This window comes from Somniosus microcephalus, chromosome 16 (assembly GCF_052327205.1).
Source record: "Somniosus microcephalus isolate GS21.2 chromosome 16, FLI_Smic_1.0, whole genome shotgun sequence".
Classification (NCBI taxonomy): Eukaryota; Metazoa; Chordata; class Chondrichthyes; order Squaliformes; family Somniosidae; genus Somniosus; species Somniosus microcephalus.
In genome coordinates, this window is record NC_141002.1 from 94984376 (window position 1) to 94998438 (window position 14063).

The window sequence follows — 14063 nt, forward strand, 5'->3', positions numbered from 1 at the left end:
GTTTGTAGAACCGCCTTTGCAATAAAATCGACAATGAACCCCATCTGGTTACCCTGATCAAGATGGTCTATTAACAAAGGAATAAATAAGAACTAACAAGGTTCAGTCTTTATAGCTTCTTGAAGGATCACCAACTTCAACTTTGTTTTAAGATTTCCTGAAAAGTTCTACAGACTCAAAATAGTTTCACTGACAATCCACTGCGGAGCTTCGGCCATAATAAATCTTCACTGCAGGGACTGGAATGCACCAACTCGGGCAGCAAGGCGTATGTTGGACCTTTTAGAAAACGCAAGATTTCCTGCCTCCCCCACGTCCATCGGGAGGGCAATTTTTTTTAATCCAAAAAAGGACAAAGCAGAATGGGAAAACCACCCACAAGTTGATACACAATCAAAAAAAAACCTAAACTGCTAATTGTGCTGTAAAATGGAACCACCCGAAAGAGCTTTCCTGCCACAAAAGTAACATTACCATTAAATTCTGAACATCCAGTCCCCCCAGGTTATGTTGCTAGCTTTCTGCGAGAGAGAACATGCAAATACTTGAAGATTAGCAACTGACCTGTAAAGAGTTAATAATTCACTCCTCCCCCACCCAAAAAATGTGGGAAGCAGCACAAAACATTGACAGTTAATGTCCAAGGCACAAGTTTCCTGACGTTGTGCAGGTACCAACTTGAACAGCCGGTGACGACCACAGATATTCATAGAGTTTCAGTTGAAAAAAAAGTTAATCCAGATTTGGTGTGTTGTGGGCGGAGGGGTGAAGGGTTAAAAGCAAAAAAGTGATCAAATGTACAAAAAACAGGGGAAATTAATGCTATAAAGATTTGTATATTTGCTTAAGTCTTGCATAATAAAATCAATAATGAACAAGTTTCTTTCCACATTGATGGTCTGCTCAAGGCAAGACCAGACAGTATCTCTAGTCTACTGAGAGCAAGACCAGACAGCATCTCAAATCAAGGTATATAAATCAAAGATTCCAGCAAATTTCATTGGTTGACCAGTTGGGCTTAAAAACAAAATCAAACCATATTAGGAACAATGTTACAATTCAGTTTTTAAAATGTGGAAAAGAATCAAACGTTCAATATTTCACAGCACATGGTAGTAGGCTGAAAAAATTACCTAACTCCATAGGAAAACATTTCAGTACTAATAAAACTTTCATATGTTGTGCTCAAGGCAAAATGTGGCAGTACAAGGAAATTAAACATTTACATTGGTCAGCCGGAGTCAGCACTACCACGTCATTTCTGTACTAGCCGGAGTAAAGCTCTTCTACTCTGCCTCAACTTTAGCCACCTTGGGTGCACTCATCATTGCACTAGTGATTTTATTTTCTACCTCCCCGTCAAGTGGTTAAGAATCCAGTGTCAATCTATGCTTGATCATAAAACTAACAAGCATCAGTTGTTAGGATTCTAATGCATTTGGCCTGGTAAAAAGCAGGACGTGCATTTCATATAATAAACATGAAGGGAGAAAGCAGGAAACGCGACACATACCTGAAGCGCTAAACTATCAGGACACACATTTCGTGCCGCAGAATTCTATACAGGAATAGGCTACACATTTAAAAATCGGGGTAATTACAATTTAACTTCAAGTTCGAAGACTCACATTGCACACCAGAAAAGCAATTTGGCTGAATACGGCCATCGTACTCAAACTAATCAAAATTGGTTTTGTTTACACCAGGATTTGGGTGTAATAATTTCCCATCTGTTGTCAAGCCCACTAATAGCAGCAGTGGATAGCTCAGATAATATGATATGGACTGATCCACTTCAATTATTAATGAACAGAGGATGAAGCAAACACGCCAGCTTCGGGTTTATGACTCATCTCTATAGGCAGCAGTGGTTGAGCAACAGGTCATTTCATCCGTTTACAATTTATTTTTTGTTCAAGTATTAAAAAATAGTCCTTTTGAGCAAAAAATAAATTGGCTACCAATGTGCCAAACCCAACCACACTGTGCTGATCTGCAAACAGTTTTTGATTGGCCATTTTAAAAATCACAAAAAACAAATTCACACTAGTTAGAATTCCAAGATGGAAGCTATATTGCAATAATTATAATCTGCATCAGGTCTGCGCACTCAGTAAATTCAAAACCTTCACACAAGTCAATGTTAATTATTGGGGAAGTAGAATTTTTTTTTTTTTTTTTTTTTTTTTTTTTTTAAACCGTCCTTTATTAGATCAACCAAAGGGTTAGGGTTAATTAAAGAGAAAATGCTGGAAATACTCAGCAGGTCAGGCAGCATCTGTGGAGAGAAACAGAGTTAACGTTTCAGGTCAATGACCCTTCGTCAGAACTAGCCAAGGTTAGGGTTAGCATTTTCCCCAAGCTTTGGGGAAGTAGATTTTTTTTTTTTCTTTTTATAAATGACTTTGACCTTTATAGATCAACCAAAAAGGAACCAAGCTCAGAGACTTCTGTAACATCTCTAAATCAGAAATCAAGTTTTATAATTCACAGTTCTAAGTTCTGAAAATTCATAAATTCTACTCCAGAATATTAAGCAGTCATTTTCCCCCCATGCTTTGACAAAGCCAACAAAATTAAAAAGGTGCAAATACATTCAGAGATTCTTAAACATGATACTTCTAGCAGACCCACAAAGCCAACATTGCAGCTGTTTTTGCCAATATTAAAGTCAGAAATATGTTCAAATCCTAAATGAGTTCTGCAACTGTGATCCCTGCACACAATCAACTTGACAGAAACTGCATTTAGTTTCCCTCCGCCACTAATGTTCCTTTTATATGGTGCGGCCGTCTTTCAGTCATATCTTCCTTCAGCACAGACTATCTAAGTTCAATGCAACTCGACAAAGCAACTACAGCAGAGCCATCAGAAGCCGCCTAAAACAGGTCTCTGAAGACCAGCTGGGATCCCAGTTAGTGAGCTGCTGCTTGGGAAAACACTACAAAGATATTAGATTAGAAGCAAGGTAAAAATAGATCTTAAAACTTACCTTCATTACAAATGCAACAAAAGTCTGGCTGAAAAGCAAGTTCCAGACTCCTATTATAGCTTAAGTACTTAAACTGCATCACATGTGGCACAAAGCCAGACGACGAAGGCTCCAGGTACGACTCCCTCGTCGGACTGTGTGGAGCATTCTTCTATTCCTGGGTTTTAGGGGAGGGTTGGAGAGAAGAAATACTACCCCAGGCAGAGCTCCTGCTCCTTATTAATATCCAGTGACTCCTCCCACTGGTGATGGGAAGATGGGTGTGGCCATCAGGTAACTTGACAGATGGGTCTCGATTGAAGAGCCCACAACACACTGAAAGAATGACTCCTTGGGCAAGGTAGAAAACTGCTGCAGAACTGTATCATAGCATGAGTCATTACATTCAGGAAAGGAAGGAAATGGGGTGAAAAAACCTTCAAGAATTTCTCAAGTAAAGTGCTTTCTATATGTAAAAAAAAAGTTGGCAAGAAAGTGTAAATACAAAATATGTAGCATTTGAAATATATAGAAGCTTCTTCCAATGACCCCTTTCACGCACCAACGCCAGTGACTATGAACGTCAGTATCAGCATGTTTGGTATTTTCAGATGCAACTTATTTTAAACAATTTTAATCCTCCGCACAACTTAAACAGTAATGAGAGACCGGTTTTCCTTCAAGCAACAACTTTCATTTTCAGCGAGGGAAGAGCCAAAAACTGCAACCAAGCAGCATCCAACTAAACAGGCGCCAGAGTTTGAGGAAAGAGCTTGAAACAACCAGCTCGCCACACTTAGGCAATTCACCTTCAGTGAAACTAGAATATTTATCTGATAGCGGCAAAAAAAGTTTCTAAGTATGCGGATTTAAATTGGCTTTCAACCATATTTTAAATTAGTTAAAGTCAAACCTTGAAAACTTCTGCTCTTTTACACATCAGCACTGAAGATGTTCAAATAGCCCAACTGACTGATGGCAAGCTTACATTTGAATTAGATGTCCCAAGACAGCAGCACTTAAATGGAGACTCACCACCTACACGTGGGGGACGCCCCTTGCATTCACAAATCGCTTTTGTAGCCAGTCCAAACTAATTAGAGGCTGGAAACCCATGGTTATAAAGGCAATAAAAAAATCCAGCTCTGCACTTTTAACTATACATGGAAAGTGGACTGCAGCTTTAATGGCATGCAGCAGAAATTCTGTGCTGTTGGGCCTTCAGAGGCTCTCCCACTTAATATCGAGTGCATCCCGTCACTTAGGGCTGGAGTACCAAACTCCTGATACTGACTGCTTGCCTTCAAAGTGTCAATTACCACAAAGCTAGGTTTGATCTGTGTCAGCTGTGGCTCAGTGGGTAGCACCCTTGCCGGAGTCAGAAGGTTGTGGGTTCAAGTCCCTCTCCAGAACAAAAATCTAGGCCAACACTCCAGTACTGAGGGAGTGCTGCACCGTCAGAGGTACCATCTTTCAGATAAGCCGTTAAACCGAGGCCCCGTCTGCACTCTCAGGTGGATGTACACTATTTCGAGGAGGAGCAGGGGAGTTATCCCCGATGTTCCAGCCAATATTTATCCCTCAATCAATATCACTAAAATAGCTTATCTGGTCATAATCACATTGCTGTTTGTGTGAGCTTGCTGTGCGCAAATTGGCTGCCGCATTTCCAACATTGACCACACTTTAAATATACTCCATTGGCTGTAAAGCGATTTGGGACGTCCAGTGGTCGTGAAAGGCGCTATATAATGCAAGTCTTTCTTTTTCAATCGCTTCACATGCTAATACAACATTTCACTCTGTCATCAGCACTGCTGCCTCTCCCATTTTAACAGATGACTTGCATTTACATTGCACCGTTAACACCAAGAAACATCCGTAGACATTTCACAAGTAGATGGAAGCGGAGTTTGAAGGGTGACTGAAAGCTTGGTTAAATAGTTTTTAAATGGGGCAAGTAAGGAGAGGGAGGCGGCACAGAAATTTCAGGAAGGAGCTCCAGAAAGTAGGACGAAGATGGTCCAACACTTTACAACTAAAGGGTGGCCAAAGGGAATGACATTCCTCTGTAGCTCTCTATCCATTGCTCTCTGGATAAATGTTATGGCCAGTTTATATTTCGAACTGCTAACTGCAGGAGATCCATTATGCGTTGTCACGTCCAGGGCTCTGAAATAAATTTATATTTCATGCCAGAATTCAGTGCACCAGTTGCAACTGGGGGGGGGGGGGGGGGGGGGGAGAGAGAGAAAGACGAGGAAAATAAATCACATTTGTGCCAAATTTTCTGCTCACCAAACAGCCCAGTCAAGCACACAATGGAAAACCCACCCACTGTCTGAAAGAAAAAAGGCAGCCTGCGACATCAAGTACTGCTGACAGCATCTGCTCATCACCATCAACACAAGGAAAAACTGCTCCCCAGAGTCTGCATCACCACACTCGTACTACAGTGCTGCTGTCAGAGTTGGCCTGCCTTTGGCAGCAGTGTGATTTATTAAAAGTTTTTTGTTTTAATATTGTCACTATCGAGCACCCAGTATAACTGAAGAAACGGGACTAATCAGTCCGTAGCAACTCCTGCTACAAAAAGGCTGATTGAAGCATTGACAGACTGAGCACAAAGACGCACATGAAAAACCTAAATGTGGTCACTCTGCTTGCAAATCTTCAAGCAGCTCCAATGCTTCAAGCAGCACTGTCCACATTTGACTCACTTGGTCAAAAAAAAGGTTTACATGTCAGAGATCACTCCTGCTCCAGTGCAGCCGTTCCAGCCTGTAGGCAGTTATTCAATTGCTTCAATATCACTGAGCCTGACTGAGATAAAGGAGAGCGCAATGACTGGCTGAATGGACCAGCCTTTCTCCCCACTTGCAATGAAGCGTTAATATTTAAATAAGTTCAAGGGATATGAAAAAAAGTGTGCAGTTCATCTAAGTTTAACATTCATCTACAGCCCTCTGCTCTGGTTGAACTTAACGTATATCCTTTCCAAACTGTACTCATTAATATAGATTCCAATGTGTTTGTAGTTTTCACAACCAGCATTAGTAAAACAAATACTGACTGTAATCCACTTTAACAGGGAAGAATGTAGATGAACTACAGACAGGAATTAAATGCAAGACCATTGTGCTGTTTGATCAGTAAAAAAGTGAATTCACTTTAACAGTGAAAACTATGCAATATACAATTATATATTCATGCCTTCAAAGCACGAGTTACAGCTAGTGACTATTTTGACCACAGCACGAGGTGACAAGTTGGGGGGGGGGAGAAAAGAATGAGAAAGCAACATATTAGTTCGTGAAGTTTTCACCATAGCTGTTAAAATGCTAAATAAAACTCAACACTACTAGCCCACACCAAAGCCAATGAATTCCCAAAAATTCCAAGTAAACTAGTTAGCTGCAAGAGTTTCAAACAAAGCTGAATTTATCCAGTTCCTGGTAAAGTTACTGCACAAAACTTTGCAATTTACTAATTCACAGTTTCACTTAATCCACAAGGTTGGCTTAAGAGTCATAAAATTTGCATTTAAACTCCCAACTTCACAAGAGCGTCACCCATTGCATAGTGTTGGGATGGAATCATCTATCGGACCCATTCGGTATCTGGGAATGCTTGATGTTGCCAATGTGGAAAGCAAAGACTATTCCATTTCCTCACTTTGATGAATGCAACATGCAAAATGCTGCTTTGCCATCCCTAGAAATGAGCCCCCATCCTACAGTCGAGGAAAACTACCCCGAGTTCATTTCTTCTGCCAGTTCATTTTCTGGAACACCAAGGTTTAGCCACCGGCTTCAAATTTTAAAACTGCAATCGTTTAAGATAAATACACAGAGTTAACATTCTTGTTGATTGATCCAAGTACTTTTGATTATAATTTGATTTATAAATATATAAATTTAGATTTACACTTCACATCCATTCAAGTAGCAGTTTCTGCCAAGAGTTGAGTGCCAGGGCTGGAGAGAAGTCAGTGACACTTCAAATTTCACTTCAGAAGGCCTCCATTTCGACTCAAGTATTGTATATAAACAGATCAAATTTGGAGCACCACTCATGCGCAAGTACTCAGTCGACTTATGAACTTATTTGGATGTACTGCAGCTTTATTAGCTGTTTAACGTTTTAAAGGCAAGTCAACATAGTCTGTTTAGTACTTTGTACTGAAATTAGCAAATATGCTCCTGCCCCTTAAAAGTTAAGCCTACAAAAGAATCCTCCCCCTGTAACAATGGTACTGCTTCCACAGTGTGTTCACTGACTACACTGTCACTGCAGTTCTTATTTCAAAAAGACCAATAAAACACATTCCCCATAACTGGATTTCCTGTCTCTACACCTGGGATTCTCTTGCACTGGCATGCCATGACATCATTTAACAATTTACAATTGAAGACTGAAAAAAACATCTAGAAATTAAATACTAGTTTAGAGATTTGAAAATATGCACAGGCATGGGGACATCTTTGGTATGCCAAAATTAAAATATGATAAGTTTCAATAAGCATGTGCCATTCACATTTGTGGGAGTCAAAATGCAACTCAAGAAATCCATCTAAAAAACAATTTCTGTACAAGGATTGAGGGTGGAACAGACACTTTTACTGTCCAATTTTGCCACCGGCAGTGACAAATTCACACTTTGCTAGCTTAAATACTAGTTTATCAAGCTATCAAAAATCAACAATTTGACTGAAATATATAATTTACTGCAAATACAGGATGCTTAGCAAGTCATATGTTCCGCAAACCCCTTTGCATTTTTAGCACACATCAAATTTTATCTGGAGACAGCAGCATGCTTTACAACTTAACTAGTTGCATACAATACGATGAGTTAGACTGAACTACTGCTTCAGAAATCTTTTAGTCCAACCAGTCATGGAAGTCTTGATCCAAGCATATTTCAGACCAGCTATCAGGATGCATGGTATGCTTGAACTCGCTTTGCACTGAAGATTTAAAAAACCTGAAATGGTTCTTATTATGTGGACACAAAATGATAAATGCATCCACTTTCAGTGCAAGTTCTATTTGCCATAAACTTATCCTTCTCGAGTGCAACAAATGCTGGCCTTGCCAGCGATGCCCACATCCCATGAATGAATATTTTTTTAAAAATCCCAAAACAAATAGCATCAAAATGTGGACTTGAGCACAATTCATAAAATGAGAACCTGTAGAACATAGGTTAGAATAACAGGCCATGCATGAAGCAGTTTTAAAAAATCCGATTTAATCAGTGCAAGTTTAAACAGATGGAAATTATAGCTGAACATATCACTTGTTGAAAACAGGTAGTTTTAATACCATATTTTTAGCAGGACTGAAAAATTAAAGTCATAATTAACATTTAACAAAAAAGCCTATGCAGCTATCAGTTTAGCTTGTATTTTTACCCCTGCAAATATGCTTCAGGTCTTTAAAATTGGTTTACCCTACACACTGCTGTGATATCGCTCATGCCTACATATCTCTACCAATATTTCCCAGAGAATGTTAACTTAAGACACAGCTGGCACCATTATAGGCCACATCAAAATCTACTCATCCATTTTACTGAATGATAGTTAATCCCAAAATAGGACGTCTGTTTAGGCTACCGGTTAATTTAAGCGATTTTGAGCACAAATCAGTGACAGGCCAGTCAACAAGTTACAATTATGCTTACCCACCATTGGACAGCGAAAGTGGAACGTCAAGCTATATTAGGCATCACGGCTATGCTTCTGGATACCAAATACTTTATTTTAAACTTAAAAACGCACCTTCGGTATTCTACTAAGGCAACGTGGCTCGCATTCACAAGTGGACATATCCACATTTCATTTGGTATTCTACTAAGGCAACGTGGCTCGCATTCACAAGTGGACATATCCACATTTCATTTGGAACCAGGTGGCCCTTGTATGCGGTCAGGGACTGATGGCGCAACACTCAATCGGGCAGGATAGTGGCGGCGACGTCACTATTTAAGAGGTGTGGAAGAGAAGTTGAACTAGCAAAATCCGGTTGATCCCGAAAAGTTGCTGCCTTTGGGAGCCAACCTATCTGATGCTTTGATCTCATCAATTTGATTTTTTTTTAAAAAACACAAAAGCAGACCATGTGGCCAGTTGGTGAAAATCAAGTTTCTCGAGATTTTATAGTACATGCTTGGCATGTCGGCACTTGACTGCTTTCACAAGTTTTCCATAATTAGCTCACCCTCTAGTATGGACGTCACGATACAGGCATAGGCAGAAACAAAAATCCGTATACTTTGTTTTCTTCAACTTTTTAAATAAATAAAAACTGCACATGAAGCGTTTGCACCTACTTGGTGAATGCCCGGCTATTTAGTCGGAAGCTGTTGCACGCCTGAGTTACCAAATTCAATTCCCCCACCCTTAAAAGTTCCCCACATCAGACAACTCGTGATTAATCTAAGGCTGATCTCCCAATTTAACTGCACACCCCCCCTTACAGGAAGCTACAATTTGTTACAAGTTATTCGGAAAATGACAAAATGCGAGCAGCACTCTAGATGGCACATCTTCCTCAGCAAGCTACAAGTATATAATTTAACGGGAAACGCCAATATGCTCAGCGACACCAATGTTCCGTACCAGAGAGCAACTCTACAGACAACCGTACTTGAAAACTAGAACCTTTGGGCATTAAAAATAATCTTATTCGAGCCCATGTGCCTTTCAAGTCCGTGTTGAACCCGGGGAGAGGGGCGGTTGCACTTTCGGAATGCAATGGGTCGTTATATCACTTTACTAATAAAAAAAAACCCTAATGGACCTTAAGATACTGAACTCCATGCCGTCGTTTCTAATCATGATTACATCCAAAGAACAGGGCAACAATACTGAAAATTATATCGGTAAATTACTTACCGCACGACGAGATCGATTACTGATCAATAGAACTCAATACCACCGCTACAACACAACGCAACATTTAGTCGTTTGGACTGAACTAGCAGCGGGCCATCAGCCCTGCTCGAGGATGATTCATGAAGGAACTTACGTCTTATAAATACGGATATAATTACAGACGCTGGTACAAGATGGATGATTAGGAGAATGTGAAACCAGCGCAGGTATCATATGGGTGTTGCCATTTGTTGGGGTTTTTTTTTAAAGCCAGGCCGATAGGGGTAACCCCCCAGTGATGGGGAGAATTCATAATAATATAGCACAGACACTGTTTCAAATAAGACATACGACAAAAAAGTTGAAAGCCGCAGCTATTTTACGGTTTTCCAAGCACACGCCGAGCCCTTCCTAAAATACACTTCGGTTACATAATTCGACTGATTTTGCAATCAGCTCGCAGACTGCTTACACTAGTCTTTGAAAGCTCATGATAAATGCTTCATTTTCGCGCAAGCTGCTGCCACAAGTGATCCACCAGATGCAAGTCAAAAAACTGGTTTATTAAAAGACACGCGAGCCCGGGGGGGGGGGGAGAACCCCGTCCATTCCCTCGCTGTTGTTCCGCTTTCAACACAGCGGCCGAATGTGGAACTATATCCCTGACAAGACAGGGACACAGAGACACACACAGACAGCAGCCGGTGAGCGAGTTGGGGTGGCTAAAGTTGAACCAATTTCATTCAAGGTCAACTAGCAATTCACTTGAAAATAGGAATAACTTGCATGGCAGCTGAAAATTAATCGGAATAACTTGCATTGCACCTGAATGTTAATAGGAACAACAGATACAATCTACATAAGCATGCACACAAAGCTCAGGCTGGATGCCTGCAAGCATTAACTCAATACACAGCACGACCGATTAGCTCTGATCTGCAAAGCTCAGGCTTCATGTACACACATTGGCTCCATGCAGAAGTGGCAGCAGGGTGCATGCACACAGTGAGAACTCAGGGAGGCAACCCAAAAAAAAATATCCAGGGTAAGATTAAATAAAGAGAGAGAGAGAGAGAGAGAGAAATAGCCATCTGTGGCTTACCTGAAGAAAATTCTTCTGTAAACAAAGCGGCAGGAAGAAGCTGCTGGCTGGCAGAAATCTCCACTGTCAAGAACTTTTATTTTAACCCCTCACTCACTCTTGCCGCCCAAGGTCCAAGAGTGCCACCGTCTCCCAGGCGGACCAGCAGCCGGGGGTTGGGGTTGGGGTTGTGTGGGGGGGATTCTAGCCCTGGGGCCTCCAGCCCCCTCCACCAGCAGCAACCCAGCCAGCCACCCAAGGCAAAGAGCAGCCGCCCTTCAGCGACACATTCCCCAGCAAACCCCTCCCTCCACCACCAAGCCGCTTCAGAAAAATATTCCCCCCCCCTCAGCTCGATGGTAAAAAAAAAAGTTTTCTCACCCCCGAGGAGTCAGGCGCACCCCCACCACACGAGAGAAGAGATTTTTTTAAAAAGTGTTGCTTCCCTTATAGATTAATAAATAAGAAAGTAATTAAAATGTGGGTGGGTGTGTGTATGGACGGGCCTATTGGAAACAGGTGGATGAGGGAACCCGGCCAACGCGCCACTACTCGACTGGCTGCTTTCTCTCTCTCGCTGTCGGCCTTTTGCTCTCCCCTCCCCCCAACACACCGCATCACGTGACTGGCAGGCCCGCCCTGCCATTGGAAGGACGGTCCCGCCCATGGCTCCTCCCCCCCGAGCGTCACGTCAAAAAAAACACGCCTCCGGCGGTGGGGAAAAAAAGGGGTGGGCGGAGCCTCTGGTAGACTGGCTCCCGGCCGAGGGGTGGGGCAAGGGGGACGGTCTGACGTAATTGTTTCCATGACGTATCGACGGCGTCACTGCTGGCCCCGCCCACCACCTTCTTTTTTTTCACGCGCGTGCGCACGCGCTGCGCGGAGTGATTGGCAGCCGGACAAGCCCCGCCTCCGCCCCCCCCCGTGCACAGATTGATTGACCGCCGCTCAAGCCCCGCCCAAGCCCAAGGCCAAGCCCCGCTGCACAGAATGATTGACAGTCAGCCCCTCCCCCGCCCGCCCACACCCGCCAGCGCCCCTCGGCACAGAGTGATTGACAGCCGGACCAGCCCGGCCCACGCCCCGCCCCGCCCTCTGCGCAGAGTGATTGACAGCAAGCCCCGCCCCCATCCCGCCCCGCGAGCGTGCTTGCAGCCCCGGGCTCGGCTTGCTTTTTGCAAGCGGCGTTTGGCTGTGTTCACACACTCTCTCTGTTTATTAACCTGCTCAAATGCATAGGCGATATCGAATAAAGCCCCCTTGCTTAAAATGTAGTGTCATTATTCTGCATTGCACAGGATTGAGCAGCCGCAATCCCCGTCGGTCCGAAATCCACCAAGCTGGTTCTTAAAATGTAATCGTGTTTAATATTTAAAAAAATAATAATTTTAATATTTGTAGAGCGCTACTTACTTTCTCCATTCACATCTTACTTTAATATTTATTTAATATTGCAGAGAGCTACTTACTTTCTCCAGTCGCATCTTACTTTAATATTTATTTAATATTGCAGAGAGCTACTTACTTCCTCCAGTCACATCTTACTTTAATATTTATTTAATATTGCAGAGAGCTACTTACTTTCTCCAGTCACATCTTACTCTCACGGATGGCTGATTTGGAACAGTCCAATTTCCAGTCGATAGCCCTGTTAATGTTTATGTCAGTGGGTGGATATGTTGGGAGTGCAATACCTCGAGTGTCATCGTGATACTGACAGAGGTTTGCCCTGCTGTCAAGAATTAAAATTAGCTTATTTCTCGTTTCCAATTAAAAGCAGGAAGCGTTATTGTTATTCTTTGAGTTTAATATCTCTTACAATGCACAACAAATAGATCATTTACAATGGAAAACAAGGTTTCGTTTTTATTTTATAATGTATATTTTCAGTGAATTTTAGTACTCCTTTATGTCATTTGATCTTGCTTAAATATAAATTCATATGTGGTAACAAATGTTATAATGAAAGTTAATACCGCATCACAGCTTTATAAGTTAAAATTTTAAAAAGGACACAAAACTAAATGTTTCCTGTCATTCAATGTTATGTTAATCATGAGTGATATGGTCTTCTATGAACTGAAAATCCATTATTCTATTCGGCAGTCCAGCTGCGCACTGAAGTCAAGTTGTACTTCATTGTCTAAAAGAAAAAGTTGGTGTTGTGTGACTTCTTACATTTGTCCACCCCAGTCCAACTCCGGCATCTCCACACCATAAAAGAAAAAGAAATCTAGGCTGACACTCCAGTGCAGTGCTGAGGGAGTGCTGCACTGTCGGAGGTGCTGTCTTTTGGATGAGACATTAAACCGAGGCTCCGTCTGCTCTCAGGTGGATGTAAAAGATCCCATGCCACTATTTTGAAGAAGAGCAGGGGAGTCCTGGGCCAATATTTATCCCTCAATCAACATCACTAAAACAGATTATCTGCTCATTATCACATTGCTGTTTGTGGGAGCTTACTGTGCGCAAATTGGCTGCCACGTTTCCTACATTGCAACAGTGACTACACTTCCAAAGTACTTCATTGGCTGTAAAGCACTTTGGGACATCCGGTGGTCGCGAAAGGCAGTGTAGAAATGCAAGTCTTTCATTGTCTGCACAGTAATTTGTCAATCCCGGGCAACTGATGTGTTGAGTGAAAGAAAAATGCTTGTCTACAGGAGCAACACTTTCATGGCACCTTGGGATTTGAGGATCATATTGCATGCCAACTGCTTTGGCCAGGCGAACGGAATGTTGTGGTGGTGAGACGATCAATATTACTAATGCCGTGGTGAATTATTCTCTGTTTTACACAAGGTTTTGTTGTTGAATATTAAAATACTATTTCTTCAACGTTAAGAAATGCAGTAGCTACAACTGAATGACAAGAAAGCCTACAAATAACACTCAGGCTTGAGAAATAATCCTTGTATTGTATAGCTTTCCCATTATCTCTGTAACTGAATCCACCAAACAGACAGCAGCGATATTTTGGGGGAAAAAACACAAAATGAATGATGAACCCAAGAACATTGTTGTAAATATGCAAGTATAATGGAGGGTCCTCTTACCTTAGACTCAAATGTAATATCACAACAACAACAGCTTGTATTTATATAGCGCCTTTAATCCCAAGGTGCCTCAG

The 14063-nt window shown here is 41.9% G+C and overlaps 1 protein-coding gene across 10 annotated transcripts in view; it reads right to left on the reverse strand.

The window, feature by feature from the left end:
• Positions 1 to 12565, reverse strand: part of atp2b1a (ATPase plasma membrane Ca2+ transporting 1a) — a 112033-nt gene extending 99468 nt beyond the window's left edge. For 3 of the 10 annotated variants that reach the window (XM_086009466.1, XM_086009476.1, XM_086009475.1), the window contains exon 1: positions 10955 to 11252. The gene's annotated coding sequence lies outside the window, so the exon portion shown is untranslated. Of the gene's footprint in view, positions 1 to 9196; positions 9220 to 9873; positions 10000 to 10324; positions 10406 to 10954; positions 11254 to 11314; positions 11500 to 12514 lie in introns of those variants that run through there. The other 7 variants (XM_086009470.1, XM_086009467.1, XM_086009473.1 and 4 more) reach the window with 7 other exon arrangements.
• Positions 12566 to 14063: the final 1498 nt, after the last annotated feature.